Raw genomic sequence first — 15,672 nt, 5'->3', positions numbered from 1 at the left:
AGACAATGCAGCAGTACAAAACAATTAACACAAACAGCAATGACAAAAAAATGCAAGTTGGCAAAGCAAGCGGCAGTAAATCTAAATTAGCAGAGCAAATGCTACATTACAACGAATATGAGCCAATGTGCAGTAACAAGAAAAATAAATCAGTAGGAAAACTGGCTTAACAGAGTAATACACAGTGAAATTCAGTAACACTATGCCTGGCAAACAGCAGCAGCAAATGCAATAACTTATATCTAATCATGACAAGACCACAAGCAAAAAAAAGAAAAAAAAAATAGTACACTAAAGACAACAATGCAGATAAGAGAAATGTCTATTCACATCTTAATATCTATGTCATTAAAGTGGTGCACCACAAGAAGTTAATCCACCAAAAAAATTACCAACTAGTTGAAAAGAAAATTATGTATGCAGTAACTGTTATTAATCCCTTCTTATTGTTCTTTCTTTTCCAAGTGCTCCTTTTTCGAAGAATGTGGATCATAAAATTATTATTTAATAGATCTGTTGACAGAAAGTATTCACATTAGCAAATGCATTTAATTTTATTTTATAAAACCAATGCTGCAACACAACTGGAAACCAGATATCAAATCAAATAAGCAACTATGAAAAGCAAAGCATAAAAATATCATTCAATAGTCATGTGACATTTCATAAATTAGTAGAAATTCTCTCAACTCTCGTAGAAAGACACTTGTCATAATCAGGTGTGCAGATGTAAGAATATTTCCCATCAGTTTATGAGCATTTCAGTAAGTAGCACAAAGTATGCACTCCAGAATATAATCATATGTTTCCAAGAAATGAACGTGTCTTATTTGCGATGCTTTCTACAAAGGAATGTCAATAGCGAGGTTAATGGTCTCTCTTTTTTTTCACCTAATGGCTTTTTCTCCAGACAGGTGGCACAGCTGGGCGTCCACGACGCATTACGTGAAGGTCACTTAACTTTCTTACCGAAATATTTACGACAGCAGTGACAGTCTCATATAAAAAAATTTCATAGGTCGAGAATTTGCGTTACGAATGTGTAGAAACAAAAACCTATAAATATAACAGTGTTCAAAAAATTTTCGCTGGCATTGTGATACATTCATGCATTTACACACATTTCATAACTCTTTAAGTACGATTCTTGGTTTCCAACATACTTTTTCTCAAATCAGAGTGCCTAACCACTACTCATTATTCCTTACCTTATTACACATATACATATTCGTCGACACTTCTTCAATATTTCATCATAATAAATACATATCATAATAAACATTCCTCAACAGCATAGTACACATCGTCGTCATAATAATAACATCATAACACCTCAGTCAATTCTCAAAAACGTCGTAGCTTTCTGCAATAATTTCAAAACCTAAATAAAATTCTCTGCTCATTTCAATAGTGTCATCTACCTCAAACGTACTTTAAAAATCATGATCTCATACCAAATACATCATTCAAAGCTCTCATAGTATCACAATGGTTCTGAAAAAATATGAAGAGTTTACAAAGTACATACAAAATACAGTTTCATAAGCGTGAAGTTATCCAACTGTGTAATTGCGTAAACACGTGTCACTGATGTAGTAAAAAAATGTTTATCCCTTAGTTAAATGATCAGATAGCTGTGTAATTTATGTGTTAGAGAAATATGGTACCGATATGTAAAGTTGTATAAGCAAATACCATATTAACTAGGGATCCTTGTGCTTGCCAAACACATGGTACACAAAGTAGGCGTGTACCTCTGAGGATTAATGTAATTATACCCTCAGGTGTTACAGATTACAGAAATGGAATTAAATGCATCACGGAAAACTTTTGTATCATTGTAATTCAAAAATCTTTAAAAATAAATGTTTTAAGTACAAAATTAATCACTCAAATACGTGTACTGTAGCGCTAAACTGTGCGTCTTGTTGTAAGATAATCTCTGTCATTACGTAACGGTAAAAATGTGCCAAGTGTAGTAATTATCGTCGTCCATAACTGAAGTTCTGTAGAAGTCAATGTACTTACCTCGTAATAAACAAAAGTGAAATGCTATGCTTAGAGATATCGTAGTTATTACGTACAGTACTGTGATCAAGAAAGTACTATACTGTAACGTATTGTTGTGCTACAAAAAAGGCTGTCTCATTGTAGCTATACCACAAAAGATACTGCTAAAACATATTTTACGTTCCAGAATAATTCAGAAAAACTGTGCAGATATAAAACAGATACACCGCAAAAGCAACAATGTAAATTGTGTCACACATTAGCAGTGTCGTGATATAATCGTGTAGCTGTCGAAGAAACCAAATGCTAAGTCTTTAATCTCACAGAAAGTACTTTAAATCCAGAATGTATTCTCAAGTAAACCAAAATGTTGCATTAAAGTCTCATCAGCAGTACTGGTATATGCTCTAAGTATGTGAACCTTATAGTTGTTACGTAATCGCGCAACTAACAAGCAAGAATGTACACATAATAGCACTGTGTCATCACTATAACAATGCATTCATAATTAGTGTTTAAATAAGTTCTCATGGTTCATGACTGGATATTTAACTTCAAACATTGTTGCATGTTAACAGATTCAAAGTCTGACAAAGCATACTAGTAACGTGAAGTGAAAGACTTTATTGCAAAGACCAAGTTAAAAAGCAGATTATCTCTCAATAAACGGTTTTACATGTGAAATATGGTGCAATCCTTTACTCTTCCTAGTACACAGAGTTTCAACTTCAACGCAGTAATCATGTGGTATACGTCGGTTTCTGTAAGGTCCATTGTAAACCAGAAAGAATTTGTGGCTCAAGTGTTTCTTCTTATATGACAATGAGAAATTTCTGACCATTATATAATTTCTTTGCATTTGCTTTACCGTGTAGTTTTCTTCTTTTGTCTGCTGCATATTTTATATTTTTAAGAGCCAAATCAATTACGTCTTTGTGTCGAAGTTTATGTGTATTCGGGAAAGGTACAAGCTCTCTGATTCTGTTCAGTGGTTCTTCATTCTTCAGTACAAGAATAGGTGGTAAAGCAGTGGAGTCATGAGACATTTCATTGTTATGTTTTACGTCGTGTTCCTGGATTAAGATGTCCCTAATGTCTTCCATTTTTACGTAATTAATAGCCACGGCAGCTATGTCGTCAGCTTCATAAGTACGTTTTGTGGCTGCCAGCGGTGTGAGTCAATGTCTTTTGTCTCTTTGTTGTCGTGCGTCGTTATTGGGATTTGGAGATCAAACTTCTACAAATTCACCTTGACGAGAGGGCCCTGCCCTGTTTGAATCCCGCCAGTTCTGATAGAATTCAGGTCTGTAGTTTTGTCGGTAGTTTACATAGTTTCTTGTTTGTCGGTCATATGGTGGAGAATTTCTCCCGGAATCGTAACTGCGTGGTGGACCGTTGTGTCTGAAGTTATTCTGTCTCTCTTGATATAATTATTTTGGTTCCCATATTGTCTGTTTCTCTCATTGTTTCTGTGATAGCCATTACTGCAGAGGGGTGATCTTTCCCTGTAATTATTACTACTCTGCCAACGGTTGTCATATGGGTGGTGTCTGTTATGGTCACGATTTACGTTGTAAGAATAGCCTTGTCGTGTCCAGTTATTATTTCTTTCATCTCGGAATTGTGACGGATGTGACCTGTAATTGATGTGCTCCTGTTTTCGCGTTCCGCGATTGTCAGTGTCAATTTTCAATTCCTGTAAAAGTCCCTGAAAAACTTCAATGTCGTCTTTGCAACGTCATGCTAAAATAATATGTCGTAAATGTTCAGGCAATTTGATTAAGCAAATGCGGATGAGTTCTGAGGGGCTGTGTGGGTTTGAAAGATACTGATTCTTATGTAACATGTCTTCGAAATATTTGACAAGACTGGAAAATTCAGATTGTTCGAAATGTTTCATCCTTATGATGCTATGTTTTACTCGGTCTTGTGTAGCTTGAGACCAATACGCTGAGAGGAAGGCATGATAAAATTCTCCTTCACTGTGACAATCGTGAATGACCGATTGCATTCTCACAGCTGGTTTATTCTCTAAGTAGCCACACATAAATTCTAACCTGTGCTCCAATGACCAGTTGGGAGGAAAACAATGAGAGAATTGATGAAGCCACGCTTGTGGATGAATGTCGTTGCCAGAATTCTTAAATGTTTTGAATTTACGTATAGTAATAAACAGCTTGTAGTCAAAATCATCATGTCGGCGAGTCGCATGTCGGTCATTGTTATGTCGTTTCGGCGGTTCCATCTCAAAATTCGGTGTACCTTGCCAATTTCTTTCATAATTTCCGAAGTGCCCTGTGTTATTATTTTGTGGCTGCTCCGTATTTCTATTTCCCTCTTCCCGTATTGGAGTGCGAGTGTCCTCTGAAATATGTAATTCTTGTGTTACCTGTGTCAACTGATCTTGTACTTCATGTATTTCTCTTTGGTGTTGCGTGTTAATTTGATTCTGATTTTGTTTGAATTTCTTAATTTGTTCATACTCTTCTGTATCATTAAAGACTACCAGTCTTGTGTCTTTCAGATTACAATCTACCTTTGTAGATAAATTATTTAGCTGATCCGAAAGTTCGACTACTTTCTTTGATAATGAACTAATTTCCTCCATGTGTCTTTCTGAACCAATTTTCAAAGTATCTACTGTGTCCTTTAAGTTTTCCTGAGTTATGTGTCTGGAATATGTTCCTCTATGCTTTTCGTCAGTGCATTTGCACTGGCAACATTCACATTTTGACGAGCACAAAATGTGTCTTGACTTAATTGAGAAAACGGCGAGGACGCAAAACCTGAATATACAGTATTTGCAAGATTGTGTCCTGTAATTTCGGATTCCTGAGGTGAACTGTTGCCGACCGATCGATCGATAATGCTTCCCTGTTCACTAATTGTTTCACTGCCTACACCATTATTTGCAGGCCTCTCCATTTCCCTATGCACAACTACCAAATTACTACTTTCAACATTAGTTAATTCATTACACGGTGGTGCTGAAACACTGCTACCGTCTTCACTATCATTTCTCAGTTTACTTTGGAGCCTAGCATTACGTTTTTCACACGCCATAATTGTCACAATGTTTCACACGATAACACAGAAAAGCATAATATGAAGAGCAAAATAAGAAAACACATTAACTTTAGCATTGACAATAATATCTAGTTAATCGCAAGCGCAGCTGCGAAATACTTGATGCAAATGTACATGCATGCCACAACTGTTTTAATGTACAACAATGAATGACCGCAACTACAAATGAGATTCTCTCTACAATTACGCGCTAGCAATAAACAAAAGCTACACTAATTACACAAACTACAAGAAAAAATCAGAAGATTCCAGTGAGGAATCCTCGGCTAAGGGTCGACATATGAAACGTCCCCTTAGAAAAATTATAAATGACTGTGCTTAAACTGACACCCAATATTTTTTAGCGCAACGCAATCTGACTTTCAATAATCCCTACAAGAGAATGGCCCTGACTAAATTAACCTATACGTTTCACAAATCACTTACCTCACAAAAATCTTCGTTACTCGAACTACTGCAATACAGCGAGCGCCACTACTGCCAGCTAAATAAAAGATTCAAACTCCTGAAGGCACTAACTACTGATAGGCATAGTTAGCAAAAGAAAGATTTTGATAGAGAACAAACAATGTATTTACCTTAATAGTGTTCAAAAGTCATAATATATATATATATATATATATATATATATATATATATATATATATATATATCAGTTCATGGCATCCAGTCTTACAAATTTACTGTCTCTGTCCAAAGCTCCGCCATCTCACTCCCCACATGCACCACTGCTGGCGACTCACCTCCAACTGCGCAATGCTACGCGCTGTTAACAACCAACTGCCCAACACTGCAATAGCCAACAACAATGCAAACCAGCCACAGACTGCACACAGCACAGCCAGTGATTTTCATACAGAGCGCTACGTGGCGTTACCAATAAAAAAACCTATACAGCCTACTTACAAGGTTCACATGCACAACATTGTAATATTCATTATTTTCATACTGACAGTAACTTTATCTATCCTAAGCAGCACTATGTGCAGTTCAAAGGTGACCTCTACGGTAAGTTCCTACTAAATTGTCTTTCGCGCTGACTACTGAAAATCAAAATAAAAGCTCGCCACAAAAGTGGGAAAAAAAAATTGTGATCACTTGCCACGCGGATTTGTTAAGATTATTGACGGCACACTAACAGTTAGTTTTGCAGTATCTAAGCGATCCAGGACAGTGTACAGTCCTCGCGAGTTCACTGTCTGTTATTACCGAAAATAAACGTTTTGTAGCAGCCCGTCTCTGATGTCATCCGAGGCAGCGCTCACTCCGGCGTTTCACTGACGCGGATCTTACGTTGGCTGGGTGCACAGTGAAGCCTACTCAACGCTGCGCTACGCTAATTCACGGAGCTTCAAGCTCCGGTGAGTTGTAGGGTGAACGGATCACGCCTTTCCTACTTCTTTCTTGGGGTGTTGAGTGTTGTCTCTTCGTCTGAATCGTGCGCACGGTTGCGTTGCTGCTAGTGGGTCTTCTTGCTAATGTTGTGGCGTTCCTTTACACCAGAAACAAGCCTAGTCTTGTCTCTCGGGCTGTATTTATGTATGTGGCGCAGCGGGCGTCCAAGGGATCACCAGCTGTCATCCGCCCTATGCAGACTGTAGCAGTCTCTAAATGGCCACTTTCTCAGACACCCAATATTTAATAACAGTTTTATGAGTCAATTTAGAATCTTGGTAATTTTTGTGTGAATGTAGCTAACTTAGTTAAAACCACAAAAAAAGTTTAAGCTCGCCTGCATAAAACTTTGCCTTCTAGAATTTTTAGAACGGAATTGACAGGAGAACATGACTTCTGAACTACAAATTTAAGAGACCTCGTATGGTTTTTTATTAACATGAAGCTCCTAAATTTTGTTATAGCAGTATGATGTAATAGGTTTCATATGTGCTGTAACCAAAGCTTTCTAGCATTAATATAACATATACTTAATCTACTACAAGTAACGACGTTTTTGTTCCAATTTTAGTTTTCAGTAAATTACTCGAAAACTGTTAGTGGTAGCTTAATGGGGTCACGTAGTTGTTATTTTTTATGTTGAACTGAAGCGTCATACAAATTTTCACATTTCTAAGTGTAATATTTAGTGCCTTCAATTTTTCTTAAAAACGTGGATTCTGATCAAAATATTGCTTTAATCACGTTGAGACTTGCACCAGTTAATTTTGACATACATCTGCACGTTATAACCAGTTTCTGGCTTCCTAGCTTTATTATTTAGCGTCACTTATTTTTTTCTTAAAACGATGTATTTGGGTAAAATATTGACCTAATCAATCTGATACTTGCCAGTTTAAACATTATTACACTTCAGCATATGGTGGAAAAGTTTGAAAAAGTGACTTTAATTTTATTCTTAATTATGGTGCAATACTTGTGTGCCACGCACAGATGCGTTATGATGATGTGGCGCTACTAGCAGTGAACTGGGGTAAATCCCGGTACACTCTCTTGTCTCTGTATCTCTCAAACGGTACAGCGCTTTTTTCGCCACACTGTGTTGTTCAGAAGTACAATGCCATGTCGCTTCAGTTATGCCGACTCCGGGTAAGCGTATGGGGATACACATTGATGTACGAGTGCAGATTGTAGACACTTGGTTGACTGCATATGGAAGTTTGGATCTGGCCTGCGAAACATGCTCGGATAGCGAAATGGTAAGGCGACCGCTCGAAATAAGCTCGTAATCTGGGTACAAATCTCTGTCCAGGACAAATTTTCACTGTCGTTATTCCATTATACAGCTGACGGTTGTCCATATTCGCAAGTGCGAATATATTTCATGTATTCCATAATGACTGTAGTCGCCGCAGATTAAGTATACAGAGAATCCCACGTCAGGCCATCCTGTACCAGTTAAGAGGAAGACGAGACATTAGAAAACCCAGAATGAAGTAGCAGCGAGAAGCAAACAGGCACAAGCTCCTAAACCATAAAGCGTATAAAAGAAGACCAGCTACTGTGGTCGGATGACGCTACCACACTCTGCCTCCTGGTACACAGAATACATTTTGTTTTGAGAACAAGCGCTGCATGAACCAGGCGTGCACGTTTAGCCTCTTCATTTCCGAGATATGAGGAAACTTTTCATATTTTCCAGCATACTACAAAAGTGCATGACACGAATGAAAATGAATTCTTTTTTTGATAATTCACTAAGGCATAAGTTGAGGTCCACTTATGTGAACCTCACGTATCACTTTTCGTCCAAACGTACTAGTCTGTCCTTTGTATTGTTTATCACCTTTCTTCACTAAAAACATTATATCCAGCAACATGCATATTTTATTTGAAAATTAAACTGTATCTCCTAATGCATACAGAATATCGGATTCTTAATGTTATCATTTTTGAAATATATGATTTCCAATATACGTTTTCGTTGATGCTCTAAAACAACTTCATAAATGCAAGAAAATAATAAGCATACAGTTATTTCTGGTAAACAATAATTTGCTACTGTTAGTAAATAAATATTTACGGCATTTTTTATGATAACCTTCGAAACAATGGCTTTTCACAATACATAAATATATTCCACATTTGATGCACGTCTCTGATATTGGAAGTGCGGCCAGGTTTACCACATTTTCAGGCATTTGCCTCAACAAATTTCTGTAGTTGGCCAACATTGTAAAAGTACTGAAATCTGTTGCAACACAGTTCTTCTTGGCTTCTTATTCCCATTTTCTACATCATCTACAAATTTAGTGCCAGGGAAATTCTTTGCACAATGGCGTCCTCTTCTGCAAGCTATTATTACGACATCATGAAGTGCTTATTATCTACGAGTCGGTTTCATTAAGTTCAGCATGACAATATTCAGTCGAAAATGAGAAATCGTTACCTTCCCAATCAGATAATTCCGCAATGTTGTCATTAAGAAGAGTTTCTAATTGCTCATCAGTTAGTATTTCAGAGTATTGCTGTAGAGCGAAGAACAACTGTTACTTCAATATTCCATTGGGTGGATGAAAGGATGGAGAGGTTTGTACAGGGGCAAGACGGCAAGGTCTTCAGCGTCCGCTCAAAAGCAGACAGCGACAGGTACCAAGAAAATACCCAGAACATTAATATAAAACCGAACGTAAAACACAGGCAACAAAGGTTGGAAAACTATGTGCATACCCACGCCGAAGCACGGCGTCAGCAGTAAAACATGGACAACACAGGTAGAAAATAATAGAAGGAGCTAAAACAATATAACAGATGGTAGTGGCTGGCTGACCACAAGGAAAAAAGGGGAGAGCCAGCCACTGTGCAATACACTAAAACCTCCAGCCTAAAAAGTCCAGACACATCGCAAAACTTTAAAAGCCTAGTTACACCCGTCTCACCATCAGTTACAATAGAGGGCAGATACCCACCAGTTTTTGTTTCTGCCCTTGCATCACGGTATAAAAAGCATTCCGTTAAAACGTGGTGGACAGAAATGTGCACACCATAAGCATTAAAAAACGGGGGATCCTCTCGCCGTAAGAGAAAGCTATGTGTGAGAGGACAGTGCTCAATCCAAAGACGCGTGAGGGTCACTTCATCCCGCCTGAGCAACCGGCAGGAGGAACGCCATGGCCGGGTTGTTGACTTCACCAGTCGCAGCTTATTGGCCGTCACCGCCAGCCACTCTTCCTCCCACAACTGCATGCATTTCCTGTGGAGTGCAGAAGTGACAGACTGCAAGGGAATAGGACACTGGACCACATCCTGCTCTCTGCAGGCCAGCTTGGCAGCCCGATCGGCCTTTTCATTTCCTCAGTATTTCGACATGACTTGGCACCCACCAGAATGACACCTGCTTACCCCGCCGTAGGAGCAAGTACAGTTGGTCGTATATCAGCTGGACCAACTACTCAGCTGGTTACAGATCCTGCAACGATTGTAAGGCACTACTGGAATTGGAGCAGATGAGAAACCGATTGCCCCGTATACGATTCCTATGCTCCAGTGCCTTCAGGATCCCGTGGCACTCCGCTGAGAAAACGGTATACTCAACAGGCAGGCGAATCCTGGTGACATGATCAGGGAACACTACAGAACAGCCAAGGAAATTCCCTTGTTTGGAGTCATCAATGTAAACGATGGTAAAACCGTGATACACATCTAAAATGTTAAAAAACAGAGATTGAAATGTAAAATCTGGTGTACTATCTTTCTTAAAATCAGTCAAATCTAAAATAAGTCTGGGTCTCTCGAGGAGCCAAGGTGTAAATCTACTCCAACCTTGTTGTAGAACATAAAGACCAGCCATAACCTCTGTGAGCGTGCAGTTTTGCTATTCTGCGATTCTGCGCAATGGATTAATCTGAGATGTACCCTTTACCCTGTGGCTCCTGCAAGATGCAATTTCCACCCCCTCACTACTACAGAAGTCAGACAGACGCTCCTAACGTTCTAAAGAGAAATGCCTGAAAAACTTTCAGCAATAAATATCTTCTGGAGTTGTCTGCTGTAAGGAAATGACACAAAAATTCACAAAATTTCTTACGTAACTAGTGGGATACTTGGGTACTGGAGTAGTGCTAGTTAGTGTACGAAAAACATGACACTAAAAAAATTATTATTTATTTTGCAAAAATTCTGAGAAATCACAATGACACTTTTAGTTATGAACTGAAGACGTTATTTTCTGGTTCTTTTCGGAATGTGAAGTTACCTCTTAAGGATAGGATTCGCTAATGAAATTTCTATACAAAGTTTAAGATTGTTATTGACTTGGCGGAATGGCTGAGAGCTGCGCCTACTCAACTTGAATAATTATCCATTAGAATGTTGCTAGGTACGGTCGAGGCTGTCGCATGTGAAATACAGTGAAGTGTACTGTTGTGGAGGAAATATGGGGCTAACAAGAGCTGTAGTGCACAATACCATAAGCTGAGATGACTGCTGTCTGCGCCGTTCGCTGCTGCCAAATAAGATAACTCTCATTCTATCTGGATTGAACTTCGCCAATCAAACTCTCCCTACGCCTTCATGAAGTCAAGGACTCCTATTCGCCCTTAGTCTAACTATTGGCATGGTACACCGGTCAGATAACCAGTCCACCGTGATGTCACTCAAAAATTCACTAGCAGGCGTTTAACTATAACTCTGTCCGTTCACACCGCACAATAAGTGTGGCAGCCAACATAGTGAACAACACTTAATCGCAAGGACTCAATATAGAGTCGCTCTCCGATTCGCTCTCGACAGAGGTGCTCTCCCAGTAAAGTACTGAGAAGAGACTTGTTCCTCGCTCTTTGAGTACATGTACGAGCGCGCACGCTCTCGTTACGTGTTCTCACTCCAAGAGCGACAACAGAACGGCCCCACTCCACACCAGACGTGAAGGGGTATATCTTTCAGTCTCTTCCATTACTCCTTCAGCTCAAGGCGTCAGAAATATCGTCTGCCAATCAGCATGGCTCTTCCAAAACGGGAGAATGACGTTTCGTTTACGGCGACCAATCCGGAAATCTGTGGTATCGGCGTTTAGCGTTTGCTGTCTCCCTGTGAAAATCTCTGAAACTGCGTGCTATGTGTAAAGAATGCATAGGCTGGCCGCTCCCACACAATGTAGCGGAATTTGCTTTTAAGCTGAACATGGGATCGTCCTTTCACTCGGGCAAACGCTGTCTGCTCTAAGAGGGTGGTCACCAGCCGACGTAGATGGGTTGGAACCGGCATCCTGGTGTGCGGTTGCCTCTCTCGAACTAAAAGCTCCTGTGAATGTCATGTCTGGAATGTATGTGTGTACGCGAGCCTCGATAATTTCAACCACGGCGCGCACTTGGGATTTATTAGTTATTTGCATATCGTTTACATGAATTCATACAACACTGACTTTATCTTATCGAGTTTGTGTTCATATGAAGCCTCTTGATGTGTGGAATATGATTGTGAGGGCGGAATATGTAAGCAATGAAGGTCGGGAGACCATGAAGTCTTACACATCTCACAAAGGCAGTCCTGTGCGCGAATCCCATAGGGCCCCGTTACTCGTTGCCAGTTATGAAAAAGACATGCCAGAGGAAGCTGAGCAACGGTATGGTATGCACGTATGTATGTTGCGGACATAGTTTTATACGCCTGGTGCACTGTAAGCAGCCGCCGCCGCATATGAAGAGGCGGTTCACCATCCTCTGCATAGAAGATTGGTATGGGGCTTGTTCTGACTGCCTCAGTGGCCAACCTAATCGCTTCATGGTTCACAACGTCCAACATATTGAAATAAGAAGGTCTTGCAGATTCATACACCGTACACCCATAATCGAGGCGAGATCGCACAATTGCTCTGTAAAACTGGAGAAGACAAGTCCTGTCTGCTTCCCATGTACTGTGGCTAAACATTTTAAAACACTTAACGCCTGAAAAAAAAGGTTCAAATGGTTCTGAGCAGCCGGCCGCGGTGGCTAAGCGGTTCTGGGCGCTTCAGTTCGGAACCGCGCCACTGCTACGGTCACAGGTTCGAATCCTGCCTCGGGCATGGATGTGTGTGATGTCTTTAGGTTAGTTAGATTTAAATAGTTCTAAGTTCTAGGGGACTGATGACCTCAGATGTTAAGTCCCATAGTGCTCAGAGCCATTTGAACAATTTTTTTTTTTTGGTTCTGAGCACTGTGGGGCTTAACATCTGAGGTCATCACTCCCCTAGAACTTAGAACTACTTACACCTAACTAACCTAAGGACATCACACACATCCATGCCCGAGGCATGATTCGAACATGCGACCGTAGCGGTCGCGCGGTTCCAGACTGAAGTGCCTAGAACCGCTCCGCCACACAGGCCTGTTTTAACGCCTTAAGTGACCATTGTTTCAGGTATCTAAGGTGGTAACCACGTAAGCTTAGAGTCAAATATGAGCCCCAGAAATCTCTCTGTGTCTTTAAAAGTAAGGACAGTCTCCCTCATCCTCAACTCAGGGAAGGTTAAATTCGAATGAGAACGGTGGAAAAGAACACACACGAACTTCTCGGTGAAAACATAAAAGCACTCTTCTGCGACCATTCATCCAAATGTCGAAGAGTGATTTGCAACTGACGTCTTGTCGTGGCAAGGCTGGAAGAGGAGAGAAACACAGAGAAGTCATCCACAAACAAAGAACACTGGACAGGACGTTGCACTGATGACATAGTACTATTAATAGCTATGGCAAAGACAGACACACTTAAACCGCTACCTTGAGGGACACCGCTCTCCTGCTCAAAGCGATCAGACAGACGTCACCAACTCGGTATCTAAACACTGAATAGAAATTGGAAGACAACCACGAAAACCCCATTCGAAAAGCTGCTCCAGGATGAAACGCCTCCAAGTAGTATTGCAGGCCTTGCCGACGTCAAAAAATTCACCTAGAAGGGTGACGGCGTAGGAAAGCTTGTTGTATAGTCGCCTCCAGGAGGGCAACGTTATCAAAGGTGGAACGAAACCTCCTGAACCCACACTGTAAGCCACTTTAAAGTTGCCGTAATTCTAAGATCCAGACAAGGCTGCGGTTGACCATCTGCTCCAAGGTCTTTCCCATGCAACTAATGACGGTAACGCTACGGTAACTACTTGGGCATGTGCGGTCTTTCCCAGGTTTTAAAAGAGGAATTAAAACTGCCTCACACCACGAGTCAGGAAAGCGACCTGTAAGGGATCCTGTCGTGACCAGAGGATGTGTCACGAGCCGCAGACAATGCGGAACCCAGCTCCCACATGGAGAATGGGCAATTGTAAACTTCATTAGAGGTGGAATGGAAGAAATTAGAATAAAAAAGCTTTATAATTTGAGGTTCACGTACGAGGACCTCCAGAAAATTGGTTATTTTGTAGTAACGAATAACATTCATACAAATATGAACTAATTCTCTACATCTAGAGTAATTACGGAACATTAGGTACAAAAACCAGAGATTGTGAGTCTGATATTTAAACAAAATAATTTTTTACATACCGTTTCGATTTGTAGAACAACCCCTCTCTGCCTACGGCCAGCTGTAACCTAACACATGAATCGTCCTTTGCAAGATCTGTGCCCTGGTTTTAATACTAAGAACTAGAAGGACCACACTCGCTGACCAGAAGTCGGCCGCGCGGGATTAGCCGAGCGGTCTAGGGTGCTTCAGTTATGTACTGTGCGAATGGCCCCGACGTAGGTTCTAGTCCTCCCACGGGCATGGGTGTGTGTGTGTTTGTCCTTAGGATAATTTAGCTTAAGTAGTGTGTAAGCTTAGGGGCTGGTGACCTTAGCAGTTAAGTCCCGTAAGATTTCACACAGATTTGAACATTTTATTGAACCAGAAGTCGATAACCGGAAAAATACACCTGTTTATGGAGAGAAAAAAATGAGGGAGGGTCCACATGGGTGACCGAGGGAACGAGCAGGTCAGAGTGAAATGTCATTAACTGATGTAACTAGGCAGTGTTTAGAAATCCATATTCGAATTTATACATGGAAATTATACTAGAAATGATGAATAATACCAATAACTTGTAACATACCTGCTTCTGTTAAGATTGAGCTCACATTCACTATGTAATAAGATGTACTACTATTAAAATGCTGTCATGTTTATCTATTTTCGCTCCATCGGCCTTTTCCTTTTTGGATGCAACTGTAATCGACACTTATAAGTAATTACCAAGGAATCACTGAGCAGCTGAATGTGGAATTTGGCGTAGTTACTGAACTGTGTCTTTGTGGCTATGAACAAAACATAAGCTATGTATAGTGTGGTTATAATTAAATTTTCGCTAGTTGAGAGGGGCCCCATGAAAAACGAGTGATCCTAGGACAATGAAATTTTGTGGAAACACCTGCAGGGACATACAGAAGAGAAATAACGAATACACCTTTTAAAGAAACACATTTTAGTTTCAGTATGTTATTTGCGTACCATGTTTACGTCCCAGGTTATAAACGTTGCTGAATATGCGACCAGTGCATACACGACAGACTGGAAATTTGTACAGATACCATTTCACACTTGTTCGCAGCAATTTTCTATCGGTGGGCCATGGAGTATTGAGCTGACGTGACACAGTTCGAGCACTGATTGAAGATCGCATCTTGCGTCCAGCTGTCTCAGTCATGGCAGCAGTAACGTCTTCAACCGTTTGTGGTGCAATTGAACGTCGGGATTTCCCAGGAACAGATGTCGAATCTCCAGTTAATTCGAACTTCCGAGCCATGTTCATCAACCCCAGTGCCTCACTGTCTATCCTTAATGTGTCGATGCTCGAGAAAAACAGCGGCACTATTGGTGTTGTTTTAAAAGAAACAGCTTAACGAATAAACCCCTGCTCACATTGTCCGTGTTGACTATCTACAACTTTAAATTACACTGATGTTTGAGTTTGAATCCTCTGTCGCCGTATTAGCACCGCTGCCTAGCGGAAAGTCGCAACACTAGCAAAAATACTAACAACTCAAATCCTGCAGCTCACAGTCTGAACAACGTTCCTACAAACTTGGATAACCATGTGCTAAACAGTTTTCCATCTACATTGGCTCAAGTAGCGAACGTTTAATTATAACCATCCACTATTAATAAATACGGGAAAAACTTGGAACATAAAAACGAAATAAAAACCGAAATTATATAGGAAAGATAAAA

This window comes from Schistocerca serialis, chromosome 7 (assembly GCF_023864345.2).
Source record: "Schistocerca serialis cubense isolate TAMUIC-IGC-003099 chromosome 7, iqSchSeri2.2, whole genome shotgun sequence".
Lineage (NCBI taxonomy): Eukaryota > Metazoa > Arthropoda > Insecta > Orthoptera > Acrididae > Schistocerca > Schistocerca serialis.
The sequence above is the reverse complement of the archived record's forward strand: the minus strand, read 5'-3'. Positions refer to the sequence as shown.